General features: G+C 43.6%; 1 long non-coding RNA gene and 1 other non-coding gene across 7 annotated transcripts in view; one reads left to right on the forward strand and one right to left on the reverse strand.

The window, feature by feature from the left end:
- Positions 1 to 442: 442 nt before the first annotated feature.
- Positions 443 to 547, reverse strand: LOC120099412 (U6 spliceosomal RNA). Its single transcript, XR_005498600.1, has one exon. It is a non-coding gene; the product is annotated as a U6 spliceosomal RNA (small nuclear RNA).
- A 9,669-nt stretch (positions 548 to 10,216) lies between these two features.
- Positions 10,217 to 17,894, forward strand: part of LOC134484082 (uncharacterized) — a 32,739-nt gene continuing 25,061 nt past the window's right edge. The window contains exon 1 of one of the 6 annotated variants that reach the window (XR_010061435.1): positions 10,217 to 10,400. This is a non-coding gene — a long non-coding RNA (uncharacterized LOC134484082). The other 5 variants (XR_010061431.1, XR_010061433.1, XR_010061432.1 and 2 more) reach the window with 5 other exon arrangements.

Below are 17,894 nucleotides of genomic sequence, written 5' to 3' on the forward strand. Positions count from 1 at the left end.
GTTTTAGTAAGCTTTAAATTCAGTCTTTGCTCTGGTTGGAAATGAGAGCTGTACCGCGTGTTCACTGTTTGATACGGCCAAGGGAATCCGAAGTTGGGGGATCTTCCAAGAGTCTTTAGTTTTCCTAATTTCTTGTTTTGGTTTCCCTAAAGCCTTCTCGGGTTCGATCTGAGTTGTATGATACCTTACTGCATTTCTCAGATATTACAGGAGACCTTAACGGTAGCAGGGTGTTGGTTAACTGTGTCTACACCACTGAACTGTGGTCATCACAGCGATTCTTCTTGGGTCTTGTACAATTTTTGCCCCCGTCGGTTAGGCAGAACTGTGGTGGGCTAGAATTGGGCTCTTTTTTTTTCCCCTGCAGGTCAGTTGGGGTTTTATGAAAGCCAAGGTGGGGCAATGTTTGAGCTCAGGAGTCAGCCTGAGGGTTAAGGGGCTCAAATCCTTCAACTTTTTAAAAAAAATATGCGCGTCATCCTTGCTCAGGGACCATGCTAACTCTGAATCGTTCCAATTTTAGTATATGTGCTGCAGAAGTGAGCACTTACTTGAACTTCTAATGAGTCACATTTATCTGAGGCAAGAGCTAGGAGAGCACACTGCTCTGAGAGTGTTTCAGAATGCTTTCTTTTCTCTTTCTGTTCCATTCCCTACCAGACTATGAAGATACTTTTCACCAAAAATATGCTCTAGGATTCCTATGAAGAAAAGTCACGAAAGTGTATTGGTAGTCCTAAGCTGAGATAGCCTGAATTATTTTATTATTAAATTTATTCGAACTGACCTCCCAAGAACAGGTCGGTTTATGTTTTCCTATGCTCACACTGTGTGCTGGAAGGAGCTGTTTGCTCACTCATCAGCAAGTGGCTGTTCTCTTTAATAGGCATTGTAATTTTGTGAATGCTATTTCCCTGATAAAGTAATTGTTCGTTTTCTCCCACTTTTTGTGATGCTAAAAATGATGGCTTTGGTCTAGTGTGGTGGTTTTTCAGTGGTGCTTTGTTTTTAATAACACATGGAGTCCCACATATACCACCCATCCATATATGCATGGGTATAGGGTCATCCACTGCAAGTTGATGGACCTATCAGAGGACCACAACACAAACTTCCAATAGATCCTCAGCTGAAGGTTTAGTCTCTCCCCCACTATTGGAATGAGGATGGCTTGAATTTGTGTGAGCAATCGCAGCTTCTGTGAGTTCTTGAGCACCAGTCCTATAGCAGCCAGAAATGTTGCTTCACCCCCAGCCTGGATGGTTAACTTTCTGCTCCCCTCCTCTGTGATTTTCTGTGAGCTTTGCACATAAATGTGTGCAAACCCACCTGTTTAAGGCTGAGCACTCTAGAGGCTGGAGAGACGGCTCAGCGGTTAGGAGCACTGACTGCTCTTCCAGAGGTCCTGAGTTCAATTCCAGAAACCACAGGGTGGCTCACAACCATCTGTAATGGGATCTGACGCCCTCTTCTGGTGTGTCTGAAGACAGATACAGTGGACTTATATAGAATAATAAATCTTTTTTAGAAAGGGGGGGGAGGGGCTGTGCACTCTACAGACACACTCTACAGATACTGTTCTCCCCACTTTGACTAGTTGTTAGTTTCCACATTAGAGCCCTGGTCAGTGCACAAAGAAGCTTCTCTGGTGAGGTCTGAGAGCTACCCTAATCTATGGGTCTAGAAGTATGTATTTAAAGATCACTTATTTATTGGTTTATTTACTTAATGTATATGTGTTCTATGGACAATGAAAAAGGAAATCAGATCCTATTATAATAGTTGTGAGCCACCACGTACTATGAGCTACTGTGTGGTTGCTGGGAATTGAACTCAGGACCTCTGGAAGAGCAGTCAGTGTTCCTAACCACTGAACCATCTCTCCTGCTGGAGGTCTGTATTTAGAGACGAGTTAAACGCTTTGTCTGGTAACACACCAGGGGTCTTTGAGTTCCCAAGTTGTGGGTTCTTGGTCAGATTTATAGCATCCATATTTTCTTTTTTTGATATATATTTTTTTTATTAACTTGAGTATTTCTTATTTACATTTCGAGTGTTATTCCCTTTCCCGGTTTACGGGCCAACATCCCCCTAACCCCTCCCCCTCCCCTTCTTTATGGGTGTTCCCCTCCCCATCCTCCCCCTCCCCTTCTTTATGGGTGTTCCCCTCCCCATCCTCCCCCCATTACCACCCTCCCCCCAACAATCACATTCACTGGGGGTTCAGTCTTAGCAGGACCCAGGGCTTCCCCTTACACTGGTGATCTTACTAGGATATTCAATGGTACCTATGAGGTCAGAGTCCAGGGTCAGTCCATGTATAGTCTTTAGGTAGTGCATCCATATTTTCTTATTGTGTTTTGAACTTTCTTTTATGTTAGTATTTACAAGTATAAATTTCCCACCACAACTATTACTCCATTGTGCAACTTCTGATGTGCTGTTACTTTGAGGTGCTTTTTTCTTTTTTTTTTTCTGGAGCTGGGGATCGAACCTAGGGCCTTGCGCTTGCTAGGCAATCACTACCGCTGAGCTAAATCCCCAACCCCACTTTGAGATGCTTTTATCCATCCTTGTATTTTATAATTTCCCTTCTTTGATTTTTTTGGATATTTATGCAAGCTGTATTTCAATGTATTTGTAAATTTTCCCTATAACTTTTTTGCTTTTATTTCTAGTGTAATTGTATGTGGTTAAATTCTTTTTTAAAAAGATTTGTTTATTTTATTTGTATGAGTACACTGTAGCTGTCTTCAGACACACCAGAAGATCTCATTTCAGATGGTTGTGAGCCACTATGTGGTTGCTAGGAATTGAACTCAGGACCTTGGAAGAGCAGTCAGTGTTCTTAACCACTGAGCCATCTCTCTGGCCCTGGTTAAATTCTTTTTTAATTTTAAAATTTATTTTTGAGAATTTATGAGAGCTGTATTCATATTATTTCTCTTCCTTCTTCTCCCATCAAAGTCTCCCATGTCTCCTCAACTTCTTCATAAATTCTTGACCTCTTATTCTTTAATTTCTTAGAAATATATTGTATATATATATATATAAATAACACATTATACACACACCACACACATTATACAGATGTATATACACATATGTATATATATATAGGTATATGTATACGTGTGTGTGTAATGTGTGTGTTACAACTTACTGTGTTTCAATTCAATCTTTTAATATTTATTAAGGACCTCTGACAAGAAGCTATCGGACTGTTGGCATGAGTTTCCCTAAGAGTGGGAAAGAAACATGTCAACAAAATAGAATGGTGCCAACAGCCCAAAAATGTATCCATGCTAATTCAGTCTGATTTGAAATGCTTTTAATAAGAGTTACCTTTAAGCTATAGAGCAGTACAGAATACTGTAATCACTCAGTGTATCTACCACCCAAGCCACTCACTTACTTTCTATGGCTTTAAGAAAGTCTGGGCTTCTAGTGCCACCTAGTGACCAAATAGCAAAACACCAAACACTGACCTTGTTTGGCTGGAGTTTAGCTCCAGGCTGGCTGCAAAATGGAACCGTCTAGGTAAAATTCTCAGAGCTAGTATCTTTGCAAAGGGATACCGGGCTAGCACCAGCCTTAGCACATTCCAAGGAAACCCTAGGTTTTTGCCCTAGGATACAGTCTTCTGAAGACTGAGGCCTACAAATGAGAAGCTTGCTTTTCTACTGCTGTGCCTTTGTACTGTTCTGAGTTATACAGTCAGATCACACTATCACTCAAGACCTCTCTTTGACTATCTCCTGGATTTTCAGGAGACAATTTTGATTCATTTCTATTTTTCTTTTCTTTTGAATTTAATTTAATTAATTTATTTATTTTTTGCTTATTTACTTTACATTCTGCTCACTGTCCCCCTCCCAGTCACCTTCTCCCACAATCCTTCCCCCATCCCTCCTTCTCCTCTGAGCAGGTGGGGGCCCCTGGGTATCCCCCCACCCTGGCACATCAAGTCTCTGTTGGGCTAGGGGCTTCCTCTACCACTGAGGCCAGACTAGGCAACCCAGATTGAAGAACATACTCCAAGTACAGGCAATAGCTTTTGGGGTAGCCCCCACTCTAGTTGTTCAGAACCCACATCTTGGAGGACCAAGCTGCACATCTGTTACATATGAGCAGGGAGGCTCTGTTTGTTTTTCTATGTACAAACCTTACATTCCTATATGTTTACTAACCTGGTCATTTGTGGTTGACACCTTGACAGTTGAAATTTTATAATCCAAAATTGGATTGGGAAATAGATTGATTGTCCTTTCTTCCTCAGAGTTTTGACCACCTGCTCTCCTTCCCCAAGAATGAACAAGTTTATTTGTGTCACTTGCTACAGCACCTACAGCCATTTCCCCCTTGTTACATAATTATCACCAGGTCTGTTCCCAGGCAAACTGTCACTCACTCAACAGAGCTGGATAAAGATAGCCTCCGGCATCATAATGAAGACTCAGTTCTGAGACCTATAGAACGTTCACACCCTGTGTGGGCTTGTCCCATACCAAAGATTTGTCACACTCCCACTGCTCATTAACTTGGAGCTCGTTTGCACTGGAATTTAAGGTGTAGATTTTTATAAAATCTACATTCTTCATTGTGTGTGGCCACTGTATTCTAGAGTTGATAGAATTTCCTTAAAGATTTGATACAAGGGGGCTGAAGAGATAGATCAGTGACTAAGAGCACTGGCTGATCTTACAGAGGACTTGGATTCACGTCCCACATGGCAGCTCACCGCTGGCTGTACCTCCAGCGCCAGGAGATCTGACTCAAGCATCTAATCTCATTACTGGCCATGCAGGGGGCGCACATGCTGGTAGTCAGTCAATACACATAAAAATAAAGGAGCGAGACAAAGAAATCTCTCCTAAGACCTACAGATGGGCTCTCTGTACATTGAAACACTTTGAATGCCCATTCAGGTCATTCTCAGCGTTGCCTTGCACATCACTTTACTGCCCGTGTTGAATCTGAAGGCCAGTTACAATCAGATTAAGGACTTTTTTTCCTCCCTATTTCTCCAGAATGTGACTTGAGTGATGGGCACAAAGATGACTTTGTAGTTTTCCCCCAGAATGTGTAGAAACAAAATTTCAAGGCTCTCTTCCCCATCCTCACCTCAAAGCATCCCTTTTGCCAGCTTCGACTGTGTTGTCATAACCTAGATAGGGACACTATAATTACTTTTTAAATGTCCGCCTGAGGAAATTCATGTAAGTGGACCAATCATAATGCCTTGAATTGATCTTCAGGGACCCACCAAACAATCAAAACACATAGCCACAATTATTCGAGGGTTTTATGCCCACATTTTCCCACTCTACTCCAAGTAAACTACATCAGCGAGCAGAGCTGCTGGCCTTCAAATCCACCTCCATGCACTTTTGATCCTTGCGGTTTTGTAGGAAGTTTCAAAATCAACGCATGTGTGTGCAGTGCTTTTTAAACCTCCTAATTTTTCTGCAAATCTCTCTCATGTGTTTTCAAGGACTTGGCTATTACTACTTTATTCAGCAGGGATGAGTACTTAGCAGCCAGCTGTTTCCCTTTCCAGAGTTCTGACCGCTGCTATCCAAGCTGCTCTCAGCTATTTGATCTCCGATTTAGGCATCTCCAGATAGCACTCAGATAAGCGTAGAAGCTAACAGACCAGTTATTCTTAGATCTTTCGCCTTCCTGAAAAAAGAAACTACTTCCCCCAACATTGTTACATTCCACCAGACAGGTAGAGCAAGGACCAAGAAAGTTTTCGCGAACTTTCCCATTATTTTTCTGGCTTGCTTTGCTTTTTATCAAGGAATCTCTTATGACTGCCATAAAATTCAGGCTGGAATTGACAATGACAAAGCCAACTTCACTCCACTGCACTTTTTCTTTCCTTCTGGTTACAATTTTGACTGTTCTTGCTTGCCCTTCAGTCCCGGTCCTTTTATTCAGAGAATTCCATAACCCACTATAAAAGTGGATTTTCCTAAGGTAAAGATAACTTTGGCTTCCCAACCGAAAAATGTCCATTTCACTTTCACAAAACAAATAACAACTGCAAACCACAAGAATTGGGAAGGCCTCTGTTTCTACTATCTTCTTTTTTTTTTTTTTTCCGGAGCTGGGGACCGAACCCAGGGCCTTGCGCTTGGTAGGCAAGCACTCTACCACTGAGCTAAATCCCCAACCCCCTGTTTCTACTATTTTCAATGTTCTCATCTCCATTGAGCTTTTTTCTCAGTGGCTGTTACTGTTTTAATGGTTCCTCGAAAATCGGTCAGTTTATAGTTGTGTCTTAAATATTCCCTGCGGAAAAGAGGGGTCCAAACTTCCTCTTTTACCTAATCTAGCCCCTTGTCGATGTCGCCATCTTGTGGGCTCTTTGCTCCATTACATAGCTTAGGATATGGGGATTCTGGAGCCGACCATGTTTGCTACTGAAGGCTTATACTGCCAGGTGGAGGCAGGAGCATAAGTTGAACAAGATATCCCAAGCTACCCGAGACTCCCCTTCCCCAAACAAACATAAACAACTGATTGTGGCAAATTTTTGTTGGGCATTTGCGTACTCCCCACACTCACACTGCCTCTCCCACCCCATTGACTAGTGTTTTAACATTGATTTATAGATATTTTATTCAGGATTTGTTGTTGTTGTTATTTATTGTTGACCGGTTAGTCTTTTTTGTGGGTTTTTTTTTTTTTTTTGAGACAGGGTTTCTCTATGTAACAGCCCTGGCTATCCTAGAACCTGCTTTGTATAGCTGGCTGGCCTTGAACTCTCAGAGATCCACCTGCCTCTCTGCTTCTCTGCCTCTGCCTCCCGTGTGTTAGAATTAAAGATGTGCACCACCACCACTTGGCTTTATTTTATATAATTTTAACGCAGTGATTTCTCAAATATATTTGAATGTACTCATTTCTAAAGTGAGTATTTCCCTTTGATTGCTGCTTTATATTTTTAAACCTCACTTTTCATTTTATTACTATTTTTTCCTGCCAAAATGACTCCAAGAAACAAAATAGGAAAAGCATATAATAAAACATTTACTAACCACATCCCCCAAATGCTAAGGAGAGAGGTACAGTAAACAGTTCCCAGATTATGGATTTATCTCTGACACCATTGATTCTTAGCATCAAGAAAACTTTCTCCACAAAACATACAACAAGGACAAATATTGAGCCCAAGGTTTTACAAGTTCAATGGGCCTCCTCAAGTTGATTCATGAACTTCATTTTCAAAAGCAGTCTCCTCTCCCCAAGGACCAGTGAGCATGGCGGAAGAGGAAACAGAAAGACTTTGTGATGTACAGGCAAAGCTGGATGGGAGCAGAACAGCGCCTTCTGGACGGAACTGCTGCATTTGGGAATTCAAAGCACCTATGGGTGCCTGACTATGCTTGCATTAGTCAACATTCCAGGCATAAGGCAGCACTAGAGTTGACAGCTTCTGGGAGAGGGAAAGGGAGGGTGTTTGTTTGTTTTGACTCCTGTACATCCTAGAAATGCTATCTTCTCACAGTCAACTTGTTGGTTTTTTTGTTTTGTTTTGTTTTGTTTTTCCGGAGCTGGGGCCCGAACCCAGGGCCTTGCGCTTGCTAGTCAAGCGCTCTACCACTGAGCTAAATCCCCAACCCCAGTCAACTGGTTTTGGTAGGTACTCAATGTTATCAGTTAGCAGCTTTCTATAATACTAAGCAATACCAGCATCCGTCCTCAAAATATTTTATTAAATATTTTGGAGTATTACTTTCTACCTTCAAAAGGTAAAAGATATGCATTCTAGTAATAACATATGTATAGTGGTCATTTTCATTCGTTTGAAGAAAGACAAATGAAATGGGCATTGATACTTAAACAAAGTGTCTCACAATTAAAGCTTTAAATATCTTGAAAGCTCAACAATTATATATATGTATGTACATATACATATATATAATTGTATATATATAGTTGTATGAACAATGTATATGTATACACACACACATGTGTGTATACAATTGTTTATGGTTATTTTCAAGACAGGTTGTTTTCCCTGTATAGCCCTGGCTATCCTAGAACTTGCTCTGTAGATCAGGCTAGTCTTGAAGTCAGAGATGCCCCTGCCTCTGCCTCCGAAGTGCAGGAATTAAAGGGTCTCATGCATCCCAGCCTGGCCTGAATTCACTATATAGCCAAAGAAGATAACCTTGAACACCCAAAACATGTCTCTACCACATATACCTAAGCGTTGCAACTACAGACCTGTGCCAAGCACAACGAACTGTAGAAACATTAAGAACATGGAGCTATTTCAGTATTCTTGGAACGGTAGGTGATTAGCTTGGGTGCACTTAGTGTGGGCTTCCATGAATTTTCATGAAATTCTTAAATTTCTACTGAGAATTAATGACTTCTGGGGAGAGGCCATTTTCCAACATTTGTTTGAGTTCAAAGATGGTACTAAGAACATGAAAGGGTTTCATTCCAACTTTTCTTTGGTACTTTCTTTTGTATGTGAAAGAGGCTAGAATTTTTAAAGGCTCCAATTCCTTTAATATTTCAGACTGTCGGGGTTGGGGATTTAGCTCAGTGGTAGAGCGCTTGCCTAGCAAGCACAAGGCCCTGGGTTCGGTCCCCAGCTCCGGAAAAAAAGAAAATGGAAAAAAAATATTTCAGACTGTCTGAATGGTATAGAGGGCTTTTGCCAAAATAATCACGTTCTTGGAGATTTTTGTATTCATTTTACTTGAAGAATCTGCCTTTTGCACTCAGGATTTTTTTGTTTCCTCCCTTGAGCTTCAGTAATGCTACATCCTATTTCTTTGTAAAGAATTTCCCTTCATTTTCTACTTTTATAAAGTTTGTCTCACTTACCAGCAAAGTTTTGGCCACTGAAAATTGACACTGGGACTAAAATGAGGACATAATGCCCGAGAGCACACGCTGCTTTTGCAAAAGAGCCAGGTTAGGTTCCCCAAACGCCCACGCTGCAGCTCAGAGTCACCTGTAACTCCAGTTCCAGGGGATTCGATGCTCTCATCTGGCCTCTATGGGCTCTGCACACCCACACACATAAAATAGGGTTTTTCCCTCCATCTTTATTAACGTGAGTATTTCTTATTTACATTTCGAGTGTTATTCCCTTTCCCGGTTTCCGGGCCAACATCCCCCTAACCCCTCCCCCTTCCCTTTCTACATAGGTGTTCCCTTCCCCATCCTCCCCACATTACCGCCCTCCCCCCAACAATCACGTTCACTGGGGGTTCAGTCTTGGCAGGACCCAGGGCTTCCCCTTCCACTGGTGCTCTTACTAGGCTATTCATTGCTACCTATGAGGTCAGAGTCCACGGCAGTCCACGTATAGCCTTTAGGTAGTGGCTTAGTCCCTGGAAGCTCTGGTTGCTTCGCATTGTTGTTCATATGGGGTCTCGAGCCCCTTCAAGCTCTTCCAGTCCTTTCTCTGATTCCCTCAACGGGGGTCCTATTCTCAGTTCAGTGGTTTGCTGCTGGCATTCACCTATGTATTTGCTGTATTCTGGCTGTGTCTCTCAGGAGCGATCTACATCCGGCTCCTGTCAGCCTGCACTTCTTTGCTTCATCCATCTTTTCTAATTGGGTGGCTGTATATGTATCAGTCACATGTGGGGCAGGCTCTGAATGGGTGTTCCTTCTGTCTCTGTTTTAATCTTTGCCTCTCTATTCCCTGCCAAGGGAATTCTTGTTCCCCTTTAAAAAGGGGGGCAGGAGGAGGCAAGACTGGGGAGGAAAGGGTTGGGGTGCAGGTTCCACAAACAAAACACTAAAATGGAGAGCTATAGTAGAAAAGGAGGCTGTGTTGCAGCTGAGCCTGGTGTCTTTAGGCTCTGGGCTCCCAGCATTCCAACACTCACTAAGGGCCAAGCGACCAGGCAAGCTGCTACCTGCTGGTCACCCAACGTCCAGAACTGCTTTCCCAGCTCTCAAAGGTAGGTAAATGGGCTCAGAATGCACCCATTCTTTTCTGCACCTCCCACAAGGTCCATACTCTCCTCCCCTCCTCCTTTGCACAGTCGGGTCAGCCTGCTAACCACGCCCTATCAGAAGGACCCTGCCTCAAGAGCCCTAGGTCCCTCCCCACACCCCCCTCAAACCTTCCCCACGCCCCCTCAAACCTGGTTGGCGCTGCCCTCAGAGCCCCTCCTGTATCAGCTGCAGTCTCCGCTTGACCCGCAGAGGCGCTGTGTAGTACTCCACTCCTTCCCAAAAGGACCCGCCAACGCCACGCACTTGCGCTCTGCCCTTTCTCCATTCGCCTCGCTTTCCGGACTATCTCCGCTTCTTGAGTCCTGCAGTAGTTTGTGTTGGACGGGTACCCACTCCTGGCAGGCAGCTTCGGCGAGCAAGTGATGGAAGAAGCCAGAGAGGTGGCCAGAACGGAGCGGTGGGTGAGATGGGGGCTAGGGACAAGAAAGATGCTTAAGGTTCCGGCGGGACACTGGGGAGGTGGCTGGTGATTGGCGGGTCAGTGGAACGGTGTCTGAAGTTCTTGCGCGATAGTGGGGAGGTGGTTAACATGCTTGGCGGGTCAGTAGAGAGGTGGCTTGAAGTTCCTGCCCGACAGTGGCGAGGTGGCTACGTGGTTGGCGGGTCAGTGGAGAGGTGGTTGGATTGCCTGCGGGTCAGCGGAGACGTGGCTTGAAGTTCCTGCGCGACAATGGTGAGGTGGCTAATGTGCTTGGCGGGTCAGTGGAGAGGTGGCTAACGTGCTTGGCGCTTGGCGGGTCAATGGAGAGGTGGCTGAAGTTACTGCGCGACAGTGGAGAGGTGGCTAGAGACCCTGCAGGTCAGTGGAGAGGTGGCTAACGTGTTTGGTGGGACAGTGGAGAGGTGGCTTGAAGTTCCCGCGCGACAGTGGTGAGGTGGCTAACGTGCTTGGCGGGTCAGTGAGGACGTGGCTGGAGTGCCTGAGGGTCAATAGAGAGGTGGTTAACGTGCTTGGCGGGTGAGTGGAGAGGTGGCTTGAAGTTCCCGCGCGACAGTGGTGAGGTGGCTAACGTGCTTGGCGGGTCAGTGGAGACGTGGCTGGAGTGCCTGAGGGTCAATAGAGAGGTGGTTAACGTGCTTGGCGGGTGAGTGGAGAGGTGGCTTGAAGTTCCCGCGCGACAGTGGTGAGGTGGCTAACGTGCTTGGCGGGTCAGTGAGGACGTGGCTGGAGTGCCTGAGGGTCAATAGAGAGGTGGTTAACGTGCTTGGCGGGTGAGTGGAGAGGTGGCTTGAAGTTCCCGCGCGACAGTGGTGAGGTGGCTAACGTGCTTGGCGGGTCAGTGAGGACGTGGCTGGAGTGCCTGAGGGTCAATAGAGAGGTGGTTAACGTGCTTGGCGGGTGAGTGGAGAGGTGGCTTGAAGTTCCTGCGCGACAGTGGTGAGGTGGCTACGTGCTTGGCGGGTCAGTGGAGAGATGGCTGGCTAACGTGCTTGGCGGGTGAGTGGAGAGGTGGCTTAAGTCCCTGCGGGGCTGTGGAGAGGTGGCTAACGTGCTTAGCGGGTGAGTGGAGAGGTGGCTGAAGTGCTTTGCGAACAGTGGAAAGGTGGCTAAAATGTCTACTGGACAGTCGGAGGGGTAGTTAAAATGACTGCGGCAGAGATGCCTAAAATGCCTGCCAGCTGCGTGGAGACCTAGGTAAAATGCCTGCCGGGTCCCGAGGCGATACTTAAAATACCTGCCTGGTAGCCCGGGAGATAGCTAAAAGGACTGCCGGGTTCTGGAGGAAAAACTTAAAATGTCTGTCCCTTATCGGGACAGGTGGCTAGACTACCAAACGGGGACCTGGAAAAATAGCTAAAATACCTGCTCGAGACCCAGACTAATGGCTGAAATGGCTGCCTGGAACCATGAGACTTCCTGCTGGGGACCTGGGGAGATCGCTAAAATGCCTGCCTCATAAACCCTAGAGGTCAACTAAAATGTCTGTCAGACAAAGCAGGGGTAATGAAAATGTCTGGGATACTGTAGAGGTGGGTGGCTAAAATGTTTTATAGGTCGATAAGCAAAACGATGAGAAAGCCTGGCACATAGCTGAGATGCGGTGTGGAGCAGAAAAAGAAAGCTAGCTAGTTAAGGCGTGGGCTGCAGCCGTGGCTGGGATCCCCACCCTCACAGGCTATCAGGGAAGCCTCGTGCCCAAGTCAAATTCAACAATATTGTGTCACTGCAAGTGTCTTTTTCATGTAAGATCTTTGCTCCTGAATATATTCTTTTGTAATAAGAGTTTTACCACCACGTGATCGATCGTACAAAACACCGATGTGCTTTTACCTCCAATTTAATGGGGTTTTCTGATTGTATGCCTTTGGGTTAAAACTGCTTAAAGAATGTGGTGAAGGCACTCTTAGCCGAACCAAAGCGCAGATTCGGTAAAGTTGAAGATTTACTGGTAGCATGTGAAGTAACCAAGAACTAGTAACTAAGTCTATGGTAACTTTCTTTGGGAGGCCCTGGAAGTTGAGACCTAAAATGTTGGTTCTGCATTCCGTTTATTTCCGTTTATTACCTGATCTCTGGTATCATTGAAATTTAAAAATAATCTGCTTTGAAAACCCATTAATATCCAGTCTTTACGACCTGGGACGAGGAGTATTTCCGGAGGTGGGGGTGGAAGGCAAGACAAAACAATTCTCAGTGGTTTGTAACTGGAAAAGTATACTCTTATTTACCATGGCATGGCAAATTCCTCCCGGAAGTGTTTATTCTGTATGTTCAGATGAGCCAACAATAGCACTAAAGAATTAATCCAGTTTAGAAAGGAGGGGAATTAATGACTAAGTTTGGTTTTGATGTGGTTTGGGGGTAAATTTCGTTTTTTTTTTTCAATGTTTGCCTTATTTCTGAAACAAGGTCTCAGTAAATAATCTCAAACTCACAAGATCTGCCTGCCTCTGCCTTCAGTGCAACAGCGCTGATTTTGATTTTGATTTTTTTTTTTTTAGTATAGAATAGAGTTTATTCAGGACATGGGGAAGGGAGTTAAGAGGGTACTAGGGGCAGAGAAAGGCAGAGAGAGAAAGTAGAAGAGTAGAGGCTGGCCATGAGCATGTGGAGAGAGAGGGGGGAGGTAGGAAGGGAATGGGGGGGACAAGGGGGGAAGAGGGGAAGAGCAAGAGCCTGATTTTGATTTTAAAGGTTTGTTTTGCCTAATGTTCAGTTTTCAATGTGGAAGAGATTTGGAAAGTGCCGATTTTGTAATACTATGCAAATACTTACTTGTGTTAGTAGGCAGACAAACATTGAATCCCCAGAATATTACATTGAGGAAGAAATTGAGGTTTCTAATCAACTGCCCTTGAGATAGAAAGATTCCCGTCTAAGATAAAGGTAAAAGCTTTGGTATGAGTGCCACAGCAAAGTTTCTATGTCCAGCTATACACGTAGACGAAGGGAATCACTAGCTAAGAAATTTGAAGCTGAAAAGGGTAAGGAAATGAGTTTTCTAAAACTTCCAGAAGGAATGCACCCCAGCTGATAATCAATTTCAACTGGGCGGCTCACATTGAACTTCTGACTTCTAAAATTATAAGGTTATCTGTAGAGGCGTGTTGCTTTAAGCCCCTAAGTTTGTAGTGATTTTGTTATAGCAAATAACGCTAGTGCTACCTGTGTCTTTGTATCTTCTTAGAGGTTAAGGTGGTTATGGAAACATCCAAAAAAAAAAAAAATCATGAGATAGGCTAAGGCACAGAGTGTGTCTTTGTAGAACACCTTTACCTAATGGCTTAATCAGCTCATTAGCATAATAAAATACTAGATTGGGTAGTTAGAGACCAAACAGTGGCTTATACCTCTAGAGGCTAGACCTCTCTAAAATGGAGGTTGGGTTCTGGTGTTATCCCTTCCTGTCTTCTTAGATTGTAAATGGCTGCCTAATGGCTGCCATGCATCCAGTAAAACGACATGTTTAGGCTCCATTCTTTTTTTTTTTTTTTAAGATTTTATTCATTTATTTTATATATGATGAGTACACTGTAGCTGTCTTCAGACACACCAGAAGAGGGCATCAGATCTCATTATAGATGGTTGTGAGCCACCATGTGGTTGCTGGGAATTGAACTCAGGACCTCTGGAAGAGCAGCCGGTGCTCTTAACCACTGAGCCACCTCTCCAGACCCGCAAATAACTTTTAAAAACCTTAAAATAAGTGTATGGGTATTCGGCCAGCATGTATGTCTGTGCATTGCTGCTGTGTTTGGAGCTCTCAGAGGCCAGAAGAGAGCACTGGATCCTCTGGGATTGGCGTTCTACATGCTTGTGAGCTATGTGAATACTACAAACTGAACCCAGGTCAAGAACGACAAGCACTCCTAACTGCTAAGCCATCTTTCCAGCCTCTTAACCTTTTTGTTGTTTTGTTTTTTAAGATTTATTTATTTTATATGTGTGACTACACTGTAGCTGTCTTCAGACACACCAGAAGAGGGCATCAGACCTCATTACAGATGGTTGTGAGCCACCATGGGGTTGCTGGGAATTGAACTCAGGACCTGTGGAAGAGCAGTCAGTGCTCTTAACTGCTGAGCCATCTCTCCAGCCCTAGACTCCATTCTTAAGACCTCATTTGATTCGAAATTACATCTTTTATTTAAAAGCTTTATGTACATATGCAGTCAAATTCAAATGATTTTTTTCTTGCATAGTTTGTGCGTGTGTGTGTGTGTGTGTGTGTGTGTGTGTGTGTGTGTGTTTTGTTTTTGAGACAGCATTTCTTTGTGTAACAGCCCTGGGTGTGTTGGAACTATCTCTGTAGACCAGGCTGTCCTCAAACTCCTGCCCCTGCCTTCTTCTCTTGTGCCGTTGAATAGATATAGCCTCAGATCTGGTGAATAATGAGTGGATTATTCAAAAACAGAGTTGGTAGCTTGTTTACGTGTGCTGGTATTGCCATGCCTGAAGCATCTACACAGCCTTTTCTGTAAAATGTAAGTCGGGCCTTCTATTGCAATCCTGGTGGAATTATACTGTATAGGACTACTTTATTATCAGCATTGTTGTTAGATTTTTTTTGTGTACAAGTATTCTGCTTGTTTGTGTGTTTATGTATCGCATGTGTGCCTGATGGCTACCAGTGTCAGAAGAGGGTTTGCTAGGATCCCCTATAATGGAGTTACAGATGGTTAAGAACCACCACGTGGATGCTGGGAATCAAACCAGGTTCTCTGTGAGAACAGGAATTGCTCACATTAAAAATAGTAATCCTAGCTGGGGTACATAGTTAGTTCCTGGCCAACCTCGCTAGAAAACACATGGTCTTCTTTAAAAAATAAATAGTAAACATCGGAGCTTACTATTTAAATACACTCAAGGCCCTAGCCAGCATTCATAGCAAATTATGAAACTATTCAGGAGGTCCTTGTGTAATGAAAATGGAAGTTGGGGGCTGGAGAGATGGCTTAGTGGTTAGGAGCACTGACTGCTCTTCCACAGGTCCTGAGTTCAAATCCCAGCAACCGCATGGTGGCTCACAACCATCTGTAATGGGATCCGATGCCCTCTTGTGGTGCGTCTGAAGACATTGACAGTGTAGTCACATATATAAAATAAATAAATAAATAGAAAATGAAAGTTGACTAATAAATCTGAAAGCCCAAGAAATTAGAATGAGCCTGGAAGTGAAAGTCCAAGGTAAAGGAATTACAGCAAAAAAGTGACGGTTGGAATGTTGGCGTTAACTGGGGAGACTACACAGAAAACCCTTAAGGCAGGCATTGGTCTAAGTGAGGTTTGATTGTGAAGACCAACTCATTTTAGACGGATGGGTGTTATCTTTATCAGAATGCTATGTTTAAACACACCCTTAAATTGACTGCATTCTCAAGATTTCCTATGCTAGTAATTGCTGCTTTTAGTGTCGGATTTCACTATGACTGGTAAAAATATGGTTGTAGAATTTTTTTTTAAGACAGGGTCTCACTGTGCATCCCTGGGTAAACCGGAACTCAATTTGTAGGCCAGGGTGGCCTTGAATTAAGGGTGTGCACTGCCAGTCCGAGCGTGGATGAACCTTCTTCTTTAACCAGAGTCCTTAGTGGAGCTCTTGATACTAACAGTTATCACTTTCAACTTTGTTTTCATAACTGTTAGCTTTCTGATGAAAAAGCTTGGAAGCCATGTTTTCTGTCTGACTCCACCACCACTCAAAGTGGTACTCAAATTATCCTTGTCATGTTTAACCTCCACTCTGAGGCACACTGAAAATCTAATGATGATGAGCTAATATATCCTATTCCTTTTGGGACCATTAGCTCAAATATTACCTTAACCCTTCAGAGCTTTATATAAATTACTAGAGAGCATGAACTGAAACCAATCTTTTTTTTTTTTTAAAGATTTATTTATTTCATGTATGTGGATGTATGGTTGCTGTGTTCAGACACACCAGAAGAGGGCATGGGATCCCATTACAGATGGTTGTGAGCCACCATGTGGTTGCTGGGAATTGAACTCAGGACCTCTGGAAGAGCAGTTAATGCTCTTAACCAGTGAGCCATCTCTCCAGCCCATTACAGGTTTTTTTGTTTTTTTTTTTTTTCTATTTTTTGGAGCTGGGGACCGAACCCAGGGCCTTGCGCTTGCTAGGCAAGCGCTCTACCACTGAGCTAAATCCCCAACCCCAGGTTTGTTTTTTTTTTATATAAAAAATTTATTTTATTTATTATATATAAGTACACTGTAGCTGTCTTCAGACACCAGAAGAGAGCATCAGATCCATTACAGATGGTTGTGAGCCACCATGTGGCTGCTGGGAATTGAACTCAGGACCTCTGGAAGAACAGTCCATGCCCTTAACCTCTGAGCCATCTCTCCAGTCCATTGCAGGTTTGTTTTTGTTTTTTTTATAAAAGATTTATTTTATTTATTAAATATAAGTACACTGTAGCTGTCTTCAGAAACACCAGAAGAGAGCATCAGATCCATTACAGATGGTTGTGAGCCACCATGTGGCTGCTGGGAATTGAACTCAGGACCTCTGGAAGAGCAGTCAGTGCCCTTAATCCCTGAGCCATCTCTCCAACTCAGACGGGTCTTTTAAATAGGGGTTTTTCTTATTATAAATTCTTGTTCTTTGACCATTTCATAGGTATATAGAATGCATTCTGCTTACTTTCCACACACTTAATTTCCCTCCCACCCTGGCTAGCACCCCTATTCCTTACAAAATGTCTCTGTCTTATTTGCTAGTTTTATTTTGTTTAGTGTTTCAGTTTACCTGGGACATCAGTGTGACCCTGAGTTTGGAACTAAAAGAGACTGGTGACCTCATCAGTGTGTACATTTGAGTGCTCCATGCCCCAGTCCATTAGTTGTGGATAATAAGTGGTAAGGTTTCATGGGGCTCTTGGAGTTGGGCCAGCCTTTTCCAAAGATGTTAAGATTTAACAGATTCCTCACTCAGACTCACTTGCAGCACCTTTCTTTCTCTTACCAGTCAGGCTGTAGATAAGGTTTTTTATGTTTTCATTGGCTCCTTATATTAGCACAAGGTGAACTGATCTCAGGTAAAACATGGTTGCCTTTCTGGCCCATTGGATGGAAATGAAGGCCCTATTTTGTTGGAGCACTTCTACTGGTTAGGGATGGCTAGGTAGATCCATGTCTAACTATAAACTACTTACAGTACAAACTTTCCTGTGAGAATTTATCTTTTCTCATAGGCAATTTCACCATCTCAAATTCTAGAACTATTAGAGGCCCTTTTCTCTACTCAGGGACTTCTTGTCAGCCATGTGTTTTCATTTCCACAATCTTCCAGGCCGCCCACCTTTAGCCTCGGTATTTTACTTCTCTTGATTTTATTGGATTTCTCCCAAACAACTTAAGCTCTAAGAAATGAGACCTCAAGCTATCCACCAAACTGGGTGATTAAACTATGTTTTTAAAAAGAACTGGC

The sequence above is a fragment of the Rattus norvegicus genome, chromosome X, assembly GCF_036323735.1.
Source record: "Rattus norvegicus strain BN/NHsdMcwi chromosome X, GRCr8, whole genome shotgun sequence".
Taxonomy (NCBI): Eukaryota; Metazoa; Chordata; class Mammalia; order Rodentia; family Muridae; genus Rattus; species Rattus norvegicus.